Raw genomic sequence first — 22,166 nt, 5'->3', positions numbered from 1 at the left:
CCTTCTTGGTTACCTATTTTATATATAGTAGTGTGTATATGTTAATCCCATCCTCCTAATTCATCTCTCCCCCACAGTGTTTCCCTTCTGGTAACCATAAGTTTTGAAATCTTTGAGTCTGTTTCTGTTTTGTTTTGTGTTTTTATGGCCATACTCACAGCATATGGAAGTTCCCAGGCTAGGGGTGGAATCAGAACTGCAGCTGCAGACCTACCCTACAGCCACAGCAATATCTGATCTGACCCACATCTGCAACCTACGCCACAGTAGGATCCCTAACCCACTGAGCAAGACCAAGGATCGAACCTGCATCCTCACAGAGACTGTGTTGAGTTCTTAACCCACTGAGCCACAATGGGAGCACCTGTTTCTGTTTTGTGCATAAGTTCTTTTATGCCATTTTTATTAGATTCCACATATTAATGATCTCAAATGATATTTGTCTTTCTAACTTAACTTGATTTAGTCTCAAACAAGCCCAAGATTTAGCACTTTAAAATATAACCCTTTATTGTGGCTCACGAGTCTACAGACATATAGATGATTCTACCAATCTGGGCCAGGCTTGACTGGTCTTGGCTAACCTCTTTCACATGTCTGGGCCCATGCTTGGGAAATGGGAGTGACTCTGCTCTGGTCCACGTAGTATTTTATCTTCCATCTGGCTGTTCAGGCTTGTTCCCACGACACCTGGCAGTGCTCCAAGAGAAAGAGGGGAAGCACACAAGGTCTCCTGAGGCCAGGGTCTTAGCTCAGACACAGTTGTTTTACTGCCTTCCATCTGCCAAGGAAAGTCACAGACCCAGCCCAGATTCAAGGTTTGGAGAAATAGACTTATCTCATTATTGGAGAGGCGAAATCTCCTGTTACAAAAGAAGAGGTCAGGAGTGATGACTATGTTTGCAGCCTGCCCCAGAAACCAGTAACCCTTCTAAGCAAAAGTGTTTCTCTGTATTCACTTTAATTTGCAGTGAGGAGAAGAATTCTTTCTGACCTGAGGAGGTCTTTGCAAATCGAAGCACACGAACTAGGTAAGGCTGGCACGTGGTTGACCCAAATCGCCAGTTTTCCCCTCTGAGTTCTGTTCCTAGACATGCCCGCTCCCAACAAACAGTCTTTCAGTTCACAGCCAGGAAGGAGAGTGTGGAGGATAGTGTTTGTGCAAAAGTAATTTAGGCAGCCTCTGGCCTGGAATGCATGCACTGAACTGGAAGATTCAGGAACTACAAAAATAAACGCTTGATGGACAAATAAATGCTTGGCTCCCTCTAATAGAGGCAACTGGAGAGCAGAGGAACTGGCAGAAAAGGTCAGTAGAAGAACAAACTCACCATAGAGTTCTGGACAAGGTTCTGCCAACTTCCAGTGAGGCCAGAGTCCCCCAGACCCGAGGAGGGAAGACCGCTCACAGAGAAAAGCAGCAGACCCATGAAAACCAACGGGGAGAAGATGAAAAACCAGGAATCTGGAAGACCAAAAATAAAATGCCTTGAGTTTTAACAAAGTTCAAAAATACTAGCCTTGGAGTCCCCCAGTGGTACAGCAAGTTAAGGATGTAGCATTGTTATTGCTGGGGTGAGAGTCCAATTCCTAGCCCAGGAACTTCTGCAAGCTATGGGTGCAACCAAAAAAAAATGAATAATAAATAAATAAATACTAGTCTTTCTGGAACATGAATCACTAGCAGGCATGCCAGCTTCCTTGATGGCATGTCTGTGATGTTTGGAGAGACAGCAACAAGCACCAAGCATTCCTTGATGGGTAAAGGGTTTCCTCCCAGGCTGTAGATTGCCCAGTACTCTTGTTTTCCCCCTTTCTGTATCCTTCAGCTGAGAGTACTTTTTAGGTAAAGGGAGATTTACAAAAACAGTAATGGAAGAAGATCCCAGGGATAATAAAGATTATGGACTCCTCCATAAGAGGAACTTTATAAATGTTAGCATCTTAACAACCCAGAGAGGAAGGTATCATGATCACCCTTTGACAAATTCAAAACTTGAGGGTAAGAACAGCACACTGACTTTCACACCATCCCATATCTTAGATTACGGGGTTCACATCCACCCCTGCATGATGCCAAAGCCCAGACCCTCTGAGCAGTTTCTTACAATCCTGAGTAAGAGCCTTAGTTGGAGCCTTGGGCACCCAAGACCAGCAGAGCTGCCAAGATGAACCCACGTCCTAGGTTAATGACAGATTTAGACTGGAACTGGTTCTGCCACCTTCTGGTGCAGGGCTCTCCCTCCTGTCACACAGCTAAGGGGATAAGTTCAATCAGTTCATGTATTCATTCATTCCAAAGCTGAGTACTGAGCAGCTGTTCTGTGCCAGATGCTATGTGGGGGACACAGTGGGAACAGTACTCAGAGTCCCTGGCCCTGGTGAAACTTAGCAGCCAGCAGTTGCAAGATAAATGTGGGACTGGGAGGAAGCACAAAACATAGGGCAAAGGCAAGTTTGGGGATTCAGTGACGCATAGCGTTCCTACTCCTCCTGCTCTCTCATTCTGTTTTTCCTCCCCTTCATCACCTGTAAACAGAGCCCTAGAGTGTCTGCACTTTACCAGCACTATTTGATGACTTGAAAAGGACCGTTTTCACTCCCCATGTGTGGGAGCGTCTTCTATAACTAAGGTTTGGAAAAAAACACCACAAACAACAGCTCTGAAGCTTTGGAAGCTGTGAGTACATTGACTATCATCACTGCAGCCTCTTAATGTCTCCAGTATGGTAAAACGGCCAGGAACTTTCTCCATAGGATGTTTACTGAAATCCCTCCTTTTTCCATAGTTTGATGTGTTTTTTTTTTCTTTAGTTTGACACAAAAAATGACTTGGAGAAGGTTAGGCAAAAGTAATATCTCCAGAAGCAAAGCTTAAGCTAAGGGCTGGGGTGCAGACAGTACTATGGGAGAAGAAAGTAGAATTGAGGGAATGGGTAAAGCAAGACAAGAGAGTGACAAAAGACAGTGAGATGGTGTTCCATTTCCTTCCACGGGCAACTGGAGCTCAGGACTGCTGAGGAGCCCTGCAGAACTTTTTGGACCACACATCAGCCTTGACTCACCAGAGGACAAGCCCAGGACATTTGTGCACTGACTCCCATCAGCCATGGGGCAGGACAACTCCTAGAGCACTAACTCCCTCACACTCCGCGGTCATGTCTGTATGTGGCTGATCAGCCCTCTGTAACATCAAAGTAGAGAGATGCTGGTAATGCCTGGAAATGCCTCCTGTAGCTGCATTAAATCAGGTGGGCTAACAAGATGACATATGGGGCATCCTAAGTAACTGCTAGAAGTAATATTACTGGTTTTGAAATAGAAATCATTATATATGCTATTTCATATCTTGTCATTTACAAAGTGCTCTGCACATACACAATTTCATTAAGTTCTTGTAGTAACCACACTAGGAGATTGGTGTTAATATTATCACATTTGCCTCATGAAGTTCTGAGGATCAGAGATGTTCACAATGGAAGAATATCTCCTCTTACTGAGAGTTCTAGTCTGCTGCTTCCAGTTAGAATTGACTTAATCAGAACATCTTTGTTTGAATAATCAATACACTCTACACCCTCTGACTTGGAAAAGCTAAGCAGGATTTTTAATTTTCAAGTCATTGCAGAATCACAAACACCTGGCCTAATAATACTCCAGAGGGCAGCTGTCAACAACATACATTTTTCTAATCCTCCAATATATACATAAATCAGAACTACAGAGTCCAAGAAATAATTAACAGGTTCCAGTTGATCCTAGAATAGCCCCCCTTATAACTCATATGGCAATCCCAGCAATCTGAATATTTATCCCTCGTGCCAAAAACCCTCCATAGAAATCTGTTGCTGAAAACATTATGTGGCCACATTCCCATCTGCAGAGATGCTTGTTTCTCTCTGTTCCATGCCAGGGTACTTAATCCAGTCATAATAAATTGCTGTTTTCTCTGTCCCCTTTATACAATCATTAGTGTGTGTATCTGAAAAAATCTTGAGACCTTAACAATAAAGGAAACTCTATCAGAAACGTTAAGAGAATCACTCCCACATTTCACTCCCCTGATCCTCACTCTGTTTTTTGTCTTTTGTCTTTTTTTTTTTTTTTTTTTTTTTTAGGGCCGCACACATGGCGTACGAAGGTTCCCAGCCTAGGGGTCGAATGCAAGCTGTAGCTGCCAGCCTACACCACAGCCACGGCAACGCAGGATCTGAGCTGCGTCTGTGACCTACACCACAGATCATGGAAACGCTGGATCCCCAACTCACTGAGTGAGGCCAGGGGTTGAACCCACTACCTCATGGTTACCGGTTGGGTTCGTTAACCACTGGGCTATGACAGGAACTCTTGATCCTCACTTTTTCAAAAAGTGGGCAGATAAGTATATTTTTTATTAAATGTCACTGTGCACTAAAAAAGATTTCAAGTGATATTTATATTTATCCGTAGCCAAGTCTTACTCAGCAAATTTTATATGTTGGTGACACAAATAGCCATAGTGTCATTTGCTTTGCTTACTGGCAGTAGACACATATACCCATGGTCTCGGTACCCACAGTGACACACAATAACACTATGACACACATGGTCATTGCAAATAGAGCAGATGAATTAACCTATGGAATGTGAGTTTATTTCAAAAAGCACTAAAATACAATTGCTGGAAGAAATGGAAAATAGATACAGTCTATAGGTCTGCCTACTCATCGTAAAACAAAAAGATAAAAATTATTCCTGGTTCTTCCTAATAATAAAATGTATTTATCACTAGTCCCAACTGTTCTTGTTAAATGGTAGGATAGTGTAATGTTCCCACCAAAAGAAAAATATATGCATGCCACAATTTTCAATTTTTAGCTTACAGTTATTACTTCTTATTGCTCCCCTTTGATGTATTTTGCAAACCACATCAAGGCCAGAGGGCCTCCTACCCAATTCCCTCTCAGTGTTTACGGAAGTGTTTACTATGTCTCTCTCTTCATTTTTTCATTTCAGAAAAGTTCTGTCTACAAAACCAGGAGGATTTAAAGTCTGCTTATTAAGAAATTGTTAATAACTTAGTTTGACAGATTTTTATATGCCTCTGATATATTTGCTCAACTGCAAAGAAATGTTCCACCCAAGCAACCAAGAAAACGACTCATTAAAATGTTCAAAAGACTAACTGGTTTTTATTTTTGACTAAGCTAATGAGGAACAGTTGTTTTCCCACAATAGGCATGAAAATTTCAAGGGTCACTTGAAGAAGGTAGATCTGGATCTTCTGGTCTGCCTTAAATCCTTCTGCAATAAAGAAGCTTCCAACAGTATTGCTAAGAATCAATTATCTTTCACAACAAAAGCATGAAGCAAAAGTTACTTCCTAATCATTGCAAAAACAATGATCTGAAATTGCCCTCTAGAAATTACAGCAATGGGTTTACCATGCTGTGCTCCTCATGTGATCGAAAGGCATTCTTCTCAAAACTACCTATTCCAGTTAGAAAATATGCATTGTAGGAGTTCCCATCGTGGCGCAGTGGTTAATGAATCCGACTAGGAACCATGAGGTTGCGGGTTCGGTCCCTGCCCTTGCTCAGTGGGTTAACGATCCGGCGTTGCCGTGAGCTGTGGTGTAGGTTGCAGATGCTGCTCGGATCCTGCGTTGCTGTGGCTCTGGTGTAGGCCGGTGGCTACAGCTCTGATTAGATCCCTAGCCTGGGAACCTCCATGTGCCGCGTGAGCGGCCCAAGAAATAGCAAAAAAAAAAAAGACAAAAAAAAAAGAAAATATGCATTGTATAACCATATTTCTAAAACGTTCCAAGAAATAAAATATCCTGGAAAGGGGAAAGGGAGCTTCATCAATAGAGTCAAAAATATTCCTGTCTAGGAGTTCCCTGTGTGGCTCATTGCAGCATGTTGCTATGGCTGGAGTTTGATATCTGACCCAGGAAACTCTGCATGCCACAGGTGCGGCTAAATAAAAAATCCCTACCTTATTATTATTTTTTTTTTTTTAGGGCTGCACCCACTACATATAGAAGTTCTCAGGCTAGGGGTCAAATCAGAGCTGCACCTGCTGGCCTACACCACAGCCACAGCAACTCAGGATCTGAGCCATGTCTGTGACCTACACCACAGCTCACAGCAATACCAGATCCCTGACCCACGAGCTAGACCAGGGATTGAACCTGTGTACTCATGGATATTAGTCAGATTCCTTTCTGCTGCTCCACAATGGGAACTCCCCCATCCAGTAATTTTGATACACTATATTTCAATAATAGATGACCCATTTTCTCTATTTGCATTCACTTATGCAGATGTAACGGCTAACTATCCTGTGCCAGGTTTTCTGTGATACATTAGGGATAATAAAATGAAGAGTACCTAGGATCTTTGGGGTGAGGTAGTATCACTCACCAACAGTGGAAGGTATACTCACTATGTGGAAGGTATACACATAGCAAGAAAACAAAATTTAAGGAAGCTATATAGACTAGAGTCTATGAGGGACCACTGAAGACAATAATTCAGTCTCTGCCTAAGGGATTCAAGTTCACATGGGGATTATTTTTTGTTTTCATTCTTAAATAAAGGTATTTACCATGGCCATGGTGAGAGGTGAAGGCAAGGTATCACTTAAGGCATATATACATATATATGCAATTTCCTGGGTAAGGGATTGAACCTGCACCACTGTAGTGACAATACTAGATCCTTAACCCACTGCACCACAAGGAAACTCCATGGCATATATACATATGAAAACTCATATACTAAGGCTGACTCAACTGGTTAAAAGAAACTCACAGAAAATGGCACAGTACTATATAAATCAACCATACTTCAGTGAACCTTGAAAAAATGAAAAAAAAAAAAAGCATAGAAAATTATTGTCTCATAGGTAAAATACCCAGGGATATATGGCCTTCAGATACATCTAGATCTAGGCACTCAACAGACATTACTGCAAACTAGCCTCACCTCATCTCCCAGCTTTACTTTCCTCTCTGCAGACTCAAGCCTTAGGCAAGCTTCCCCCTTCATGGTGCAAGATGACTGGCAGCAGCTCCTGGCTTACATCTTAGCTCCTCAATGACCTCAGTAGAAAGGAATGTTTTTTACCTTTCTGGTAGTTCTGCAGATGCCTTAAAATTGGGATTCCTTGTATCCAATTGAATCAGCTAACTCTCTGGTACTATAATCAAGAAGGTATGGCACTCTGATTGGCCAGACCCAGATCTCAAGTCCACTACTGGAGCCAAAAGTCGAGGGATCTTCACACTAACCAAATGGACAGAGTGGAGAAGGCGGGGACCCTTGACATAAATAAAGATTCACACAGAAGAAGTAGACCAAAAATGGGCAAGTGGATCTAGGGCATACCCAAGACACATGGCCACTCCAAGGGTGTGTTGGATCCACAAAGTTTCCACGGAGTTAGGAAGAAGCATGAAGTTCCAGGAAGGCAGGAGATCTGGTTGCATGGATGGTGACAGCTGATGAAGAAGGTTTTTTGCTACATTACAAAGGTCAGGAGACAAAAAAATCAAAACATCTCAGATTATTCATTAATGTCCTAACAACACAGAAGAATCAAATATTGTAACCTAGCAGGACCCTATGGAGTCTTCCCAGGACAGACCCCACCCCATATCCTCTGCTGTAGCTCCTCTCTGAAGTACCCAGATAATAGCAGCTGGTGCACATTCCTATTGTTTTACATATGTTAAAGCCACAAAATGGAAGATGTTAACTATTTGATGTGATAAGAAAGTAGCCCCCAGACCTACTAGCATCTAAGGATAGACAATGTTAACCCCTGTGACACTGCCCTGTTGCCCCATCATCAACCAATCAGAATTGTACATGAGCTAATCACCCTGGGACCTCCCCACTCCCTCAACTTGCCTTTAAAAATGCTTTGCTGAAACCCTTTGGGGACTTCGGACTTTTTTGAGCACTAGCTGCCTGGACTCCTTGCTTGGCACCCTGCAATATACGTTGTACTTTCCTTTACCACGACCCAGTGTCAATAGATTAGCTTTACTGTATGTGGGTGAGCAGACCCAAGTTCGGTTTGGTAATGGTATTTTCCCCCAGCTTTAAGGCTGGAGATCAAAGGAACTTCCTGTTTGGGCCAACCTTTCACCTTTTTTGAAATCTGTTTTGTTTTGTTTTGTTTTGTTTTGTTTTGTTTTGTTTTTCTTTTTATGCCACACCCACAACACATAAAAGTTCCCATTCCAGAGGTTGAATCAGAGCTGCAGCTGCCAGACTACACCACAGCCACACCAATGCCAGATCCAAGCCTCATCTGCAACCTACACCACAGCTCACAGCACCACTAGCAACTGAACCTGTGTCCTCATGGATATTGGTTGGGTTCATTACCACTGGGCCACAACAGGAACTTCTGAAATATGTTTTAACTTTAAAACTCATGCTGTAGTCTATAAGATACCCATGATTGTTTTAACTTTTTTAGTGTTTCATTTCCATTGAGAAATTAATAGTCCATGAATTGTCAGCTCTCAGGAAAAGGTCTGGAGAGAGAATGCTTTTCTCCTATTTGTCCTGGGGCCTTGTACACTACCAACAACCAGTAATTACTGAGCCTCTATAAGGTCTTGAGCACTATTTGTACTGGCACATCACTGTGTACCCTTGTGAGAGGTTCTGTGGAAGCAATGGACAACCATTTAAAAGATTAAAGATGGTGTTACATGGAATTCCCGTTGTGGCTCAGTGGAAACAAATCTGACTGGGAACCATGAGGTTGCAGGTTTGATCCCTGGCCTCACTCAGTGGGTTAAGGATCCGGCATTGCTGTGGGTGTGGTATAAGCTGGCAGCTATAGCTCCAATCCAATCCCTGGCCTGGGAACCTCCATATACTGCAGGTATGGCCCTAAAAAGTAAAAAATAAAAATAAAAAATAAAGATGGTGTTACAGGTTAGGGCCTTTGGAAGCAGGTATGAGACAATGTTTGGGGGTGTTAGATGTTTATAAAGGAGCCATACCTGTGAAGGGAAGGAAAGCATGGATGGATAGAGGGAGAAGTTAAGCTAAGATGCAAGGCCCAAAAAAGCCTTGGCCAACCCAGTGTAAAGCTCCAGAGCAAGCCTTTCAGAATTGTCCTGCCCTCATCTCTCCACTTCACTCAGCACATAGTGGAGGCCTCAGGGGAGGGGTGTGACCTGGGTGAGTGTGGTGGGGAGCGGGCTGGGGGGGAGTTGCACCTCTCTGCAGCCAGGCAGATCCCCAGAAACTGAGAACCGAGGCTGTCCACCATCTCCCCACGATGGGGAAACAAGTTCTTCCCGAAGGCAGATCTAGGTGGCATACTCCATGTCTACAACGTGTGCCCAGTGAAGTGAGCAGATTTGCTTTAGAAGGATTCCTCTAGAACTCCTGGAGGGAGAGACTGTTGCCATAGTGTAGATGGGGGCTGAGAAGGTTTTCTCTTTCCTTCTCCTCTATCTTCCTTTTTAGCACTTGAAATGGGGGGAGAGGAACAGGCCAGTGGAATAGGAGACAGTGATGTGCCAACTTTGCTTCAGTGTTTTTCTCCCGCACATCCACACACCTCTCAGTAAGTGGTATTTGCGCCATTTTCTATGGTTCATCTGACCTCATGGCAGGCAACAACTCACTTGTCCAATCCTTGCAGCAAAAGTACACAACTAGATTGTAACAGACAGAAGTCAGCTTGCATTGGCTTTCTGCCTCCACCCACATGATGCAGGATTGCAGAGTGCTGCACAGTCCTTAAAGGGGATAACCGTGTCCTCAGAACAAACTCCTCCTCTTTCCACCTTCACCAGGCACCATCCCTTCCAACTGACCATCACTCCTCTCTTGCCTTTCTCTTGTCTCCTTTAAACTTCCAACTCCTAGAGGATCCGGTTGGAAGTGGAGAATTACCCGAGCCCATTTTTCCTGACTTAAGTCCTATTCCTTTTGTGTCTAGTCTAGTTCTAATACTAGCCGGGAAGATTCAATGACTCTATAGCAATTGCTTTGACTGGCTAAATCTCTTCTAAAATGGAGCCACTGTGAACCTCTTACCACAAGGCAACAACAACATCCCAGAGAGACATCCTTGGCTTACGAGGCTGCAGTGCCCGCCTCGTGGGTTTGAAAGGGCTGACCTAAGAGACACCCCTGGTGGCTCCATAGAAGTTAACATTCCCAAATCAGACACAAAACAGACCTACTTTAGACCCTCTGGGAAGTGGTATTTGGCAGGAAATGGCTCTGCTCTTGGTTGTACCAAGACCTCCTTCTCCACAAGAATCTTTGCCTAAATACAGCAAGTGGGTGGAGGTGCATAATTGCACCAAAAAGTAAGAACTATGGAGTTATTTAGTACACAGAACAGAGACCTGTGCCTATCACAGGGTAGTTATGTTCGACTATTGTATTGGTCAGGTTTCTCCAGAGAATCAGAACCAGCAAGCTATTTGAGACAGAAAAAGATTTATTTTAAAAAATTGACTCATGTGATTGTAGAAGCTGGCAAGTTCAAACTCTATGGGGTAAGCTGGCAGGCTAGAGGCCCAGAGAAGAATGGCAGTTTGAGTTCAAAGACTGTGTGCTGGCAGAATTTCCTCTACTTTGGGGAAGGTCAATCTTTTTCTTAAGGCCTTTAACTGACTGGATGACCTTCAACTCAATCACATTGGGGAAAGTAATCTGCTTTACTCAAAGTCTACTGATTTAAATGTTAAGTTTATGCTTAAAAAATACTTTACAGAAACATCTAGAATAATATGTGAACAAATAACTGGGTACAATGGTGTAGCCAAATTAATACATAAAACTAATCATCACTACTATTAAGATGTAAAAGATACTGTATTAAAATAGTCCCACTCATACTCTGTATATTAATTATTTTCATATGATAAACAGTTAATATAAAATTTATCATGTTGTTTCCATATTAGATTTTGTTTTGCTTTGGTTTTGGCCTTTCAATATCAAATAGGGTTCTTGAATACAAACAATAGAAACTGACTCTGGTTTACTTCTTTGCCACCCCACAGAATGTGGCAGTTCCAAGCCAGGGGCTGAACCTGAGCCACAGCTGTGATAATACCAGATCTTAACCCACTGTGTCACAGAGGGAACTCCTGGTTTTCTTGATCAGAGATAATGTACTGGAAGGGCCTGAAGAGATGAAGAATCAATAAAAATTTAGAAGACCAGGACTGCAAAACGGAAAAGCAACAATTAGCTGCACAAGTTAGACAACCAGAAGACCACTGCCCCTGTAAGACCATGAAACTGCCCACCCTTAAATGTCGCAGCCCCCACCACTGGGCACTGTTACTGCTGCACATGAATATGGAATTATTGAGTTCAATGGAATTGAATTATTGGTGCTGTTACCTTTATGCTGTTCAACTGAGATTTAAAGACACAGGGGAACTATGGCTTGTAGAAGCCTGAGTCATGCACCCATGGTTCAGCCTCTGTCCCCAGGTGGAGAGAACAGTGGAACTTTCTGGCACTCAACAAGAGCTATAGCATGTGGGTTCCCACAAAGTGAGAACACTGTTCACAGTGTTGTAGCCAAAGGGCAAAAAGTAACTGTGAAGCCAGAAGCACTAGATACTTAAACAGATTATTCTCAATTTGCGTGCATCCTCTTTTCTAATCTGAAAAATATTCCAAGGAAAGCATGGAGATTCCAAAAAGGATTCCAGTTAGGTGGCTGTGGGCCAGAGTGTCTGGCTCTCATATATGCCAGACCCTAAAAGTGGACCATGGCAAGATCAGAAAATGCACTCAAAGGTATGAGCAGAGTATGGGCCACAGCCCTAAAGGAGCTAATCCATGGTCAGACAAACCTGGGCTGCAGCTTATCTCACAAGGGATTCAGGGGATCCAACATAGCTCTGGATACATAAGTTGATCTCCAAGAGGCGTCATTTGTTTAGTATATATTGACTGAAGACCTACAGGATTCCAGGCATTGTTCTAGACGTTAAAATATAGGAGATAAAAGATAGGGGAAAAAAAAGAGGTAAGATCCCTGATCCACTGAAATTTAAATTCTAATTGAGAAAGAGAGACAATAAACAAACAATCAAAGTGCCAGATGAAGCTAAGGATGATACAAAAAGCAGAGTGGAAGAAGGTGACAGAAAAGTAAAAGAAGATGCTATTTCAAACCAAGACTTTGAAAAAAACCTGAATGTCCATTGACAGATGAATGGATAAAGAAAAAGTGTTGCATATATACAACATAATACTATTCAGCCATAAAAAGAACAAAATAATGCCATTTGCAGCAACATGGATGGACCTAAAGATTATCATACTAAGTGCAGTTAAGTCAGACAAAGACAAACTTCATATATCACTTATACATGAAATCTAAAATATGACAAAAATGAACTTGTCTATGAAACAGAAACAAACTCACTGACACAGAAAACCAACCAAAGGGGGAAGGTTACAGGGAGGGATAAATTGGGAGTCCGGGATTAATACTTTCACACTACTATATATAAAATAGAAACCAGCAAGGACCTACTGTATAGCAGAGGGCACTGCACTTGATATCTTATAAAAACCTATAATGGAAAATAAGCTAAAGAAGAATATACATAATATACATAACAATATATAATACTATGTATATATGTATAACTGATTCACTTTGCTGTACACTGTAAGCTAACACGACACTATAAGTCAACTATACTCCATCTTTTTTAAGACGCTATTTCTCTCTCGCTCTCGCTCGCTCTCTCTCTCTCTCTCTCTCTTTTTTTTTTTGCTTTTTAGGGCTGCATCCATGGAATATGGAAGTTCCCAGGCTAGGGGTCAAATAGGAGCTACAGCTGCTGGCCTATGCCACAGCCAGAGCAACGTGGGATCTGAGCTGAATCTGCAACCCACACCACGGCTCATGGCAACACTGGATCTTTAGCACATTGAGTGAGGCCAGGGATCAATCCCACGTCTTCATGGGTACCAGTCAGATTCCATTTCCACTGCACCACAACGGGAACTCCCAAAAAGATGCTATTTTATATAGAGTGGTAGGGATGAGTTCTCTTAGAAGGAGCAGTTGAGCAGACCCCTGAGTAAAGTGAGTCATATCCTTTATGTGTAACTGAAGGAAGAAATATCCAGACAGCAGAGGTGCCAAGTACACAGGGCCAAGGTAAAAATGTACTTGCCATATTTAACAAATGGCAAGGAGGACTGTGTATTTGAAGTATAACGAAGTAAAGAGAGATAGAAGAAGATGAGGTTAGAGGAATACAGTGACCAGATCATGTAGGACTTTGAACATTGTAATATGAGGCTAAGAAGTTTACATTTTATTCTTAAAATTGGAATTTATTGAAGAATTTTCAGCAGATGAGTGGTGATAACATATTTTTAAAGGGTTACTCTGCCAGCAGTGTCGAGAATAAAGTTCTAAAGAGATAGCAGGAACACAGTGTCCAATTACATTGGTCCAGATAAGAAATGATGAGGCTTGACCTAAGCTCTCAGCAGTAGAAGTAGTAAGAAGTGATCAGATTATGGACAGTTTTGAAGGTGGAGCCAACAGGATTTTCTGATAGAATATAGACCATAAAGCAAAGCGAAAAAGACATTGATAGCTTCAAGGTTTTTGGCCCAAGCTATACTAATAATGGAGTTGCCACCAGCTGATGGAGGAGAGACTGGAAGATGGAGCAACTCAATGCACCACGGTATCACCCTCATCAGCTCATATTTCTTAAACTTCATCCATGTTTGGTGGCTGCTGAAGACACTCACTCCAGGGACCATAGTTTGAAAATAAAAATCAAGTTTAATCTTCATTCTGAATAATGACCTGCCATCTGACTCAAGGCCACTCATTCAGTTTATGACACAGATAAAATCTAAATTAATATGGTTTTTAAAGTACCTCATTGGGGAGTTCCCGTCGTGGCGCAGTGGTTAACGAATCCGACTAGGAACCATGAGGTTGCGGGTTCGGTCCCTGCCCTTGCTCAGTGGGTTAACGATCTGGCGTCGCTGGGAGCTGTGGTGTAGGTTGCAGACACGGCTCAGATCCCGTGTTGCTGTGGCTCTGGTGTAGGCCGGTGGCTACAGCTCCGATTCGACCCCTAGCCTGGGAACCTCCATATGCCACGGGAGTGGCCCAAAGAAATAGCAAAAAGACAAAAAATAAAAAATAAAATAAAGTACCTCATTGCTTATCCATTCCAAAGGCAATAGTTTGTATCTATTAACCCCCAATTCCCAGTCCATCCCACCACCACCCCCCCTTGGCAACCACAAGTCTGTTCTCCATGTGCATGATTTTCTTTTCTGTGGGAAGGATAAGCGATGAGATTCTGCTTATAGCACTGGGAACTATATCTAATCACTTATGATGGAGCATGATAATGTGAGAAAAAAGAATGTGTACTTGTATGTGTAACTGGGTTACCATGCTGTACAGTAGAAAATTGACAGAACACTATAAACCAGCTATAATGGAAAAAATAAAAATCATTTTTTTAAAAAAGAGTGAGACAAGGAGATAGAGACAGAAACATGCAGAACTTCACTGTCTTTGGCCTGTTCTTTGCAGCTGTTACCATCTTCCTTGTCAAAATCTGCATAAATTGCAGAAAAAAAGAAGGCATTTTAAAAGAAATTTAAACTATAATTGTAAGAGATTAATTCTGAAGAAAAGAGGAATTAAAAGAGACTAGTAAAATCATACTACAGTGCCTCTGAAAATTATCCTATTCCCCACATCTTTTTCCTATTAGAGGTAACTTAGTTAATCGATCCAAGTCTAACCATTGAAGAAAGGCCCCACTGAGCAGTAGAGGGTCTTAAACCCAGAATACATAATAATCAGGGTGAAATGTAGATTCTTAGGTCATGCTACCCTGAGAGTCTGATCAATGGGTTTAGATACAGCTTCAGAATATGCATTCTTAATAAGCAGCTTTGGTAAACAAGATAGTCCCCCACATTCTTCCAGTGCCCTAATCGTGAATATTATCTAAAAGCATATTCTCTCTAAAGGTAGAAATAAATGACCTTTTCCATCTTTGTCTAAGTAGCCACCTCTGACTCTCTCTCTCTATTTTATTTATTTACTTTATTTATTTATTTATTTATGTTTGGCTGTGCCTGCAGCATTTGAAAGTTCCCAGGCCAGGGATCCATCCTATACCACAGAAGTAACCTGTACCCTAGCAGTAACAAGATCAGATCCTTAACCTGCTGAGCCACCAGGGAACTCCTAGCCACCTCTATATTATATAAACAGAAAAGGAAGGCTCCATCTTACTGAATGAATTAACTTTTAATTTTTTTTTAACTAGCAGTATGAAACTGGAACATCCCCCAATATGCCAGGAATAGTGCCAGAGAGGTTCATATTTGTGGTCTCATAAAAGGCAGCATGAATGAATCTGACTCACTGAGACCTTTGTAGGACCTAGAGTATTTTCACTGGTTGGAGGAATTCGGCCATCATAAAGGGCAACACATAAGCTTTCTACCAGTTCATATGAATCTCTCTGAATCATGGCCATTTTGGGGAAGGAATGAATGAATGCAGCAAGGGGTAGGTATGCTTTAGTGAAGGGAGGAATGACATAGCATATAAAAATATCAGGAGCATGGTGCTCCTAAGAAAACTAAAGAAGAATTAAAGGATACTAAAACAAATTTGACCAAATCTACAAGACTCTGTCTCCCTGGAATTTTGACTGGCTGGTTTGCTCATTGATAGGCTAATGGGGTTTCCATATTGACCTGACTCCTTTCAACCTGTAATCACTCTCTCCCTAACACTCAAGACCTTCCATCTCCATTCTCGTATCTCATGCAGGACTTCTATTTACTTCAAGGTCAGGGGACAAAGAAAATTGAACATTTTCTTTTTGTTTGTTGTTTTGGTTTGGTTTGGTTTTGGTGGGGGCGGGGGGGGGGTGGCCACACCCACAGTATATGGAAGTTTCCAGGTCAGGGATGAAATCTGAGCCACAGCTGCATACTACCCCTCAGCTGCAGCAACACCAGATCCTTAGCCCACTGTACAGGGCAATGGATGGAACCTGCACCTCAGCAGGGTCCCAAGCCAGATCCTTAACCCACTACCATAGCAGGAACTTCAAAAAATTGAATGTATTTTTTTTAGGCTTTTTAGGGCCACCCCTGTGGCATATGGAGGTTCCCAGGCTAAGGGTCAAGTTAGAACTGTAACTGCTGGCTTACACCACAGCCACAGCAACACAGGATCCGAGCCGCGTCTGTGACCTACACCACAGCTCACAGCAATGCCAGATCCTTAACACACTGAGCAAGGCCAGGGATCAAACCAGTATCCTCATGGATGCTAGTCAGATGCGTTAACCACTGAGCCACAGCGGGAACTCCAAAAAACTGGATGTATTCTTAATGCAGTCAACTCACCCATAAATATGGTACAGTTAGCATGTTCTTCCTTTAGTTTGTGAAAATAACAAAATATGTCCTTTATATCAGAAACATTTTGGATGTCAGCTCAGTTTTTAAACAGGCAAACATGCTTTTGAGAGTCAAGAAAAAAAACATTTAAATGGATTGTTGTTAACATATAAATGATAGAAATTATATCACGTCCACTTCTAAGGTAGTTTTCTTTTTGAGTTCAAATCAAGGTAAATACATAGGTCTCTAGTCCTCTTTGCCAATGGATTGCTATAATTCAGCAAGACTTTGTACTCAGTCATGATACAGGCAAGGTAAGCGGTCTTAAATTTTGAACATGATTATTATGTATTCCAAAAACTCAATATGGAATTAAAACATTTCTGAGAAAAGCTCTACCTAGATGTGGTATATTTTAACTTCATCATTTCAACCAGTCAGTTTAGCTAAAAAAAAATGCAAGATGATATATCTAGGTTACAAATTAACTAAATTGTTGAGTAATTTGATGGTTTTTAAAGAATTCTATGCTTATTAAGTCATGGAGGAAGTTGGGCAGAGTGTGGTAATTACAAAGTAACAGTTCTATTTCTTCTATCACTTAACTGGTTATAGAAGAAAAACACTGTAATTGCTTTTTGTGTATTGTGTTGCAAAAAAAGTTTCATTCCCAAATCATAAGCTTAGCTCTAGGCTAGAGTTTAATTAGCAGTGAATGCAGAGATACTGTTTGCTGGAAATTAAATCTCATTTAGATGTTTCTCTGAATACTCCATGACTTCAGGAATGAAAGGGAGGAACTTCAAAATAGGCTTTCAGAATCCTGAGGAGTCAGGGGGATCATTTAAAAGTGCTCACCTGCTTGCATGGCTGAGTGAGACAAAGAATTTTACTGTCTTTGGTGCCATGGAGTCCCATAGAATGGTCATCAAGATATTGAAATATTTACTAAGTGTAAACAGTATGAAAGAAAGAAAAAGAAAGGAAGGAAGGAAGGAAGGAAGGAAGGAAGGAAGGTCACACACTAGAATAGAACCAACTCAGAGCGGATCTCAGGGCTTCTGCTCCAGCTCCTTGGGCCCTGATTCCACCCCTAATAGAGCATAGACAGCCACTGAGCATAGGAAAAGCCCCAGCTCACAACTTGCTTTGGTGCTAGCCTCTTCATTTCCAGGCCAACCTCCCACCAAAATGGTAGCTGCCAACAAAACCTGAGGAAAGACATGACCTTTGCTCAAGTCAGATCCAGTTCTCCCGTCACAACCACTGGGAACACGTAGCAATACTCCCACACAATGGCACACCTCTAAGACCAGAATAGGTAAATATTTCATCTAATTTCATAAAAGCAAAGAAAATTTTTTTAAAATGAAAAGGCAGTTCCCATTGTGGCTCAGAGGTAACAAATCTGACTTGTGTCCATGAGGACAGGGGTTCCATCCCTGGTCTCACTTGCTGGGTTAAATATCTGGCATTTCAGTGAGCTGTGGTATAGGTGGCAGATGTGGCTCAGAACCCGTGTTGCTGTGACTGTGGCATAAGCCTGCAGCTGCAGTTCCGATTCGACCCCAGCCTGGGAACTTCTATAGCCACAGGTCCAGCCATAAAAAGAAAAAAAAAAAAAGACATAGTGTAGATTTAAAAACAAAACAAAACAAAAAAAAAATCATCTCCATGATGCTTACAAGAGACTCACATCATCACATTAGAGCTAAAGACATACACAGACTGAAAATGAAAGGATAGAAAAAGAATTTTCCTGAAAATGGAAATGACAAGAAAGCTAGGGTAGCATTACATATATCAGAAAACATAGATTTTAAAACAAAATCTACAGCAAAAGACAAAGAATATTATATAATAGGAATCAATAATAAAGGAATCAATAAAATAAGAAAACAGTAAACTCATTAACATATACACACCCAAAACCGGAGCATCTAAATATTAATAGACATAAAAGATAAATTGGCAATAATGTGTATAATAATAGTAGGGTATTTCAACACCCTCTTACATTAATGGACAGAGGTTTCAGACAGAAAGTAGGTAAGGAAACATGGTCTTTTTTTTTTTTTTTTGCTTGTTGCTATTTCCTGGGCCACTCCCGCGGCATATGGAGGTTCCCAGGCTAGGGGTCGAATCGGAGCTGTAGCCACCGGCCTACACCAGAGCCACAAGCAGGATCCGAGCCGTGTCTGCAACCTACACCACAGCTCACGCAACCCGGATCGTTAACCCACTGAGCAAGGGCAGGGACCAACCCGCAACCTCATGGTTCCTAGTCGATTCGTTAACCACTGTCCATGATGGGAACTCCAGGAAACACGGTCTTAAAGGACACATTAGACCAGCAGGACTTAATAGATATCTATAGGCCTTTTCATCCAACGAGAGCAGAATGCACATTTTTTTCAAGTACATATAGAATGTTCTCCAGGATAAACTACATGCTAGGCCACAAAACAAGTTTCAATAAATCAAAGAGATAGAAATTTTATATCAAACCTTTTCCTCAATGGTGTGAAAGTAGAACTCAATTACAGGAATTAAAATGGGAAAAACACAAACATAGAGCATAAAGAGGATGGTATTAAAAAACTAAATGGGAGGGGAGGACAAGATGGCGGAGGAGTAGGGGGACATGCTCGCCCTCTCCCACAAACACAACAAAAAAAGCACATCTACAGAATAATGACTCGCACAGAACAGCAACCAATCGCTGGCAGAGAACCGAAACTCAACTCCAATACGGCAAGAAGTTCGTGACATTACTGGGCAGAACGGGAGAAAAGAGGAGAGTGAAGAAGGTGAATCCGAGCGGGACAGAGCGCAGGCCTCCCAAAAGGGAGCTGCGCGAGAGAAAGGGATCCCACACCCTGGAAAGTCACCTACACGGGGGAAAGATCAAACGAACTGGAGGAATCTCCAGATGCAGAGAAGAGTGTAGCAGTAAGTTGGAGTATGGAAAAGCCGATCAAGAACCGAACGGACCATCTGAACTACGGCACAGTCACCAAAATTGAGACCCTGGTGGGGCTGGCACCAAGTCCTTGGCTCCAGAGGTTGAACCCGGGAAAGGGCCGGGTATGCCTGGGTGGGGGCTGGGCACCAAAACCTCGCCTCTGAAGGTTAGTCCCCAGAAAGGGCCTGGGGGACGCCTGGGGGGCTGGGCACCGAGACCTCGGCTCCAGAGGTTAGTCCCCCGGCTGGGGGGGGGCGGGGCAGAGCAAACTGCTGGTGGAGGGTCTAGAAACCATTTGACGGGGCAGAGACTGCCTGGGAGACTAAAAACAAAGCTCTCGCAGAGGAAGGGAGCAATACTCTAGGGGGGGGAAGTGGAAAGCCGCATCAGAGGAACCTGGAAGAAGAACCTGGTCTGCGGCCATCTGGGGAGGGGAGAGAGAAGGGGTGGGTCCCCATAGAATACCCCCCACGCCACAGCAAGCTTACAGGCCCGCTAGCTAGCTGAAAGCTGTGCTTCCCAGTGCATTCCCTCCCCCCACCCCTGCCACCCCCTATGCTCTCGCCGAACCTGGGGCTGCCTGCCATCCATGAGGGCTGGCCTCAACAATTGCCTGAAGCCTACCACCGCAGGGGCTGTCCCTGCACACCTGCTTGCCCTTTGGAGGAGCTAACACTTCCGAAGAGTAGCACCAAACACCACCAGCCCCCGAGAAAAGGCCTGCGCCCAAGCTAGAACAAGCCTAGCCAGGACTGAATAGATCTGCCTAACTCGGACGGTTTTTCTGAGTCGGGCTGCCCCGGGGAGGAGCCTCTTGGATTTCCAGTGGCCCTGCTACCCACCCAAGCGCCCAGAGGCTGCCAAGCTCTAGAGGATCAGCTGAATAGGACTGCCAGCTCCAGGCAGGACGTCCTGCAGCCCAGAAAAGCTGCAACAAGCCTGGCCGAGTCGGGAAAAGATCTCAGATGGTTTTTCTGAGCAGGCTGCCCTGGGAGGAGCCTCTTGGGTTTCTAGCGGCCTGCTACCCGCCCAAGCCCCCAGGGTGCCCCACTCCCACAGAATAGCTGCTCAGCACCACCAGCCCCCTAAGACCCCTGCAGCCCAGAAGCTGCAAACAGCTTGGCCAGACTGTGAAAAGACTTGCCTACATTCTCAGGCCATCCTTCTGAGTTGGGCTGCCCTAGGGAAGACCTCTTAGGTTCTCAGTGACCCAATAGCTGCTCCAGCCCCCAGGGGGTGCTGCACTCCTGAGGAACAGCTGCCCAACACCGCCAACCCCCTGTAAGAACCCCTAAAAACACCAGAGCAAGCTCAGCATGACCAAGTGAAATCTGCTACAATCGTGGTCTGGACCTCCCAGTCCTGTCTGCCCTCAGGAAGTCCTCCTTTGCTTCAAAGAAACACTGTTAGCCCCATCAACACTCCAGAAAAGCCACACTGCCTCAAAAAAGATTGACCAACAACGCCAGCCCTCAGAAAATATTCCACGGCAGTGACAAGGCAAACACTGCCCGATAATGGAGAGTACAACTCCCTCAGGAAAAAGAAAACAACAAGCAAGATGAGAGAGCTGAGAACAACCCCCCAGTCACACCAACAGGAGAACTCACCTAAAACGTCAACAATGAAACAGATCTCGGCAGTCTTACAGGCCTGGAGTTCAAAGAGAAATAGTGAAAATACTGAAGGAATTAGAGAAGATATGAACAGTAATGCAGATACCCTCAGAAAGGACCTAGAAATATAAGGAGGAGCCAAGAAAAACTAGAACATTCATTGGCAGAGATGCAAACGGAACTAAGGGCAGTAAAAACCAGAATGAATAATGCAGAAGAACGAATCAGTGATATGGAAGATAGAATAATGGAAATCACTCAATCCGGTCAACAGACAGAAAACCGAATCAAAAAACTGGAAAGCAATATAAGAGACCTATGGGATAATATAAGCAGGCCAATCCACATAATAGGAATCCAGAAGGAGTAGAAAAGATAAGGGGATGGAAAATATATTTGAGAAATTATCAATGGAAACTTCCCAAATCTAAAGGATACTGGGTTCAAGATACAAGAAGCACAGAGGGCCCCAAACAAACTGAACCCAAATAGACCCACACCAAGACACATCATAATAAAAATGGCAAAAGTTAGTGATAAAGAGAGGATCCTAAAGGCAGCAAGAGAAAAACAGAATGTTCCCTACAAGGGAACCCCCATAAGAATATCAGCTGATTTCTCTACAGAAAACCTACAGGCCAGGAGGGAATGGAAGAGATATTTAAAGTGCTCAAAGGAAAAATGCAACCTAAATACTCTATCCAGCAAGAATATCATTTAAAATAGAAGGGGAAATAAAAATTTTTTCCAACAAACAAAAACTAAGAATACTGCAACACAAACCCGGTTAAAGGAAATATTGAAAGGGCTTCTCTAAACCAAAAAGAAGGAAGGAAAGGGAAGAAAAAGAAAAGAAAAAAAAGAAGAAGAAGAAGAGGAAGAACTAGGACTGAGGAAACCGCAATCAGAGAGCAGTCACTCAAATAAGCCAGCATACAGATTTAATCATGAACATGCTTCAAAACAAACAAATTAAAAAAAAATAAAAAGAGTCATCAAAACCATAAAATGTGGGCAAGGGATTGTAGGAAGTAAAATAACCCTTTTTGTTTGTTTGTTTGTATGTTTCTCTTCTTAATTTTAATACAGTAATGAAGTTTTTGAACTTACAGGACCATCAGGCTAAAACACAATTATGGGAAGGGTTAGCATACTTAAAAAACA

General features: G+C 42.8%; 1 long non-coding RNA gene across 1 annotated transcript in view; it reads right to left on the bottom strand.

The window, feature by feature from the left end:
• Nucleotides 1-565: 565 nt before the first annotated feature.
• Nucleotides 566-22,166, bottom strand: part of LOC125120821 (uncharacterized) — a 117,763-nt gene continuing 96,162 nt past the window's right edge. Inside the window, exons 3-5 of the long non-coding RNA XR_007133355.1 lie at nucleotides 7,371-7,503; nucleotides 1,332-1,465; nucleotides 566-863 (exon numbers count right to left, since the gene is read on the bottom strand). This is a non-coding gene — a long non-coding RNA (uncharacterized LOC125120821). The remainder of the gene's footprint in view (nucleotides 864-1,331; nucleotides 1,466-7,370; nucleotides 7,504-22,166) is intronic.

The sequence above is a fragment of the Phacochoerus africanus genome, chromosome 1 (assembly GCF_016906955.1).
Source record: "Phacochoerus africanus isolate WHEZ1 chromosome 1, ROS_Pafr_v1, whole genome shotgun sequence".
In the NCBI taxonomy this organism is placed as follows: Eukaryota; Metazoa; Chordata; class Mammalia; order Artiodactyla; family Suidae; genus Phacochoerus; species Phacochoerus africanus.
This window is presented reverse-complemented; position numbering and strand designations above follow the sequence as displayed.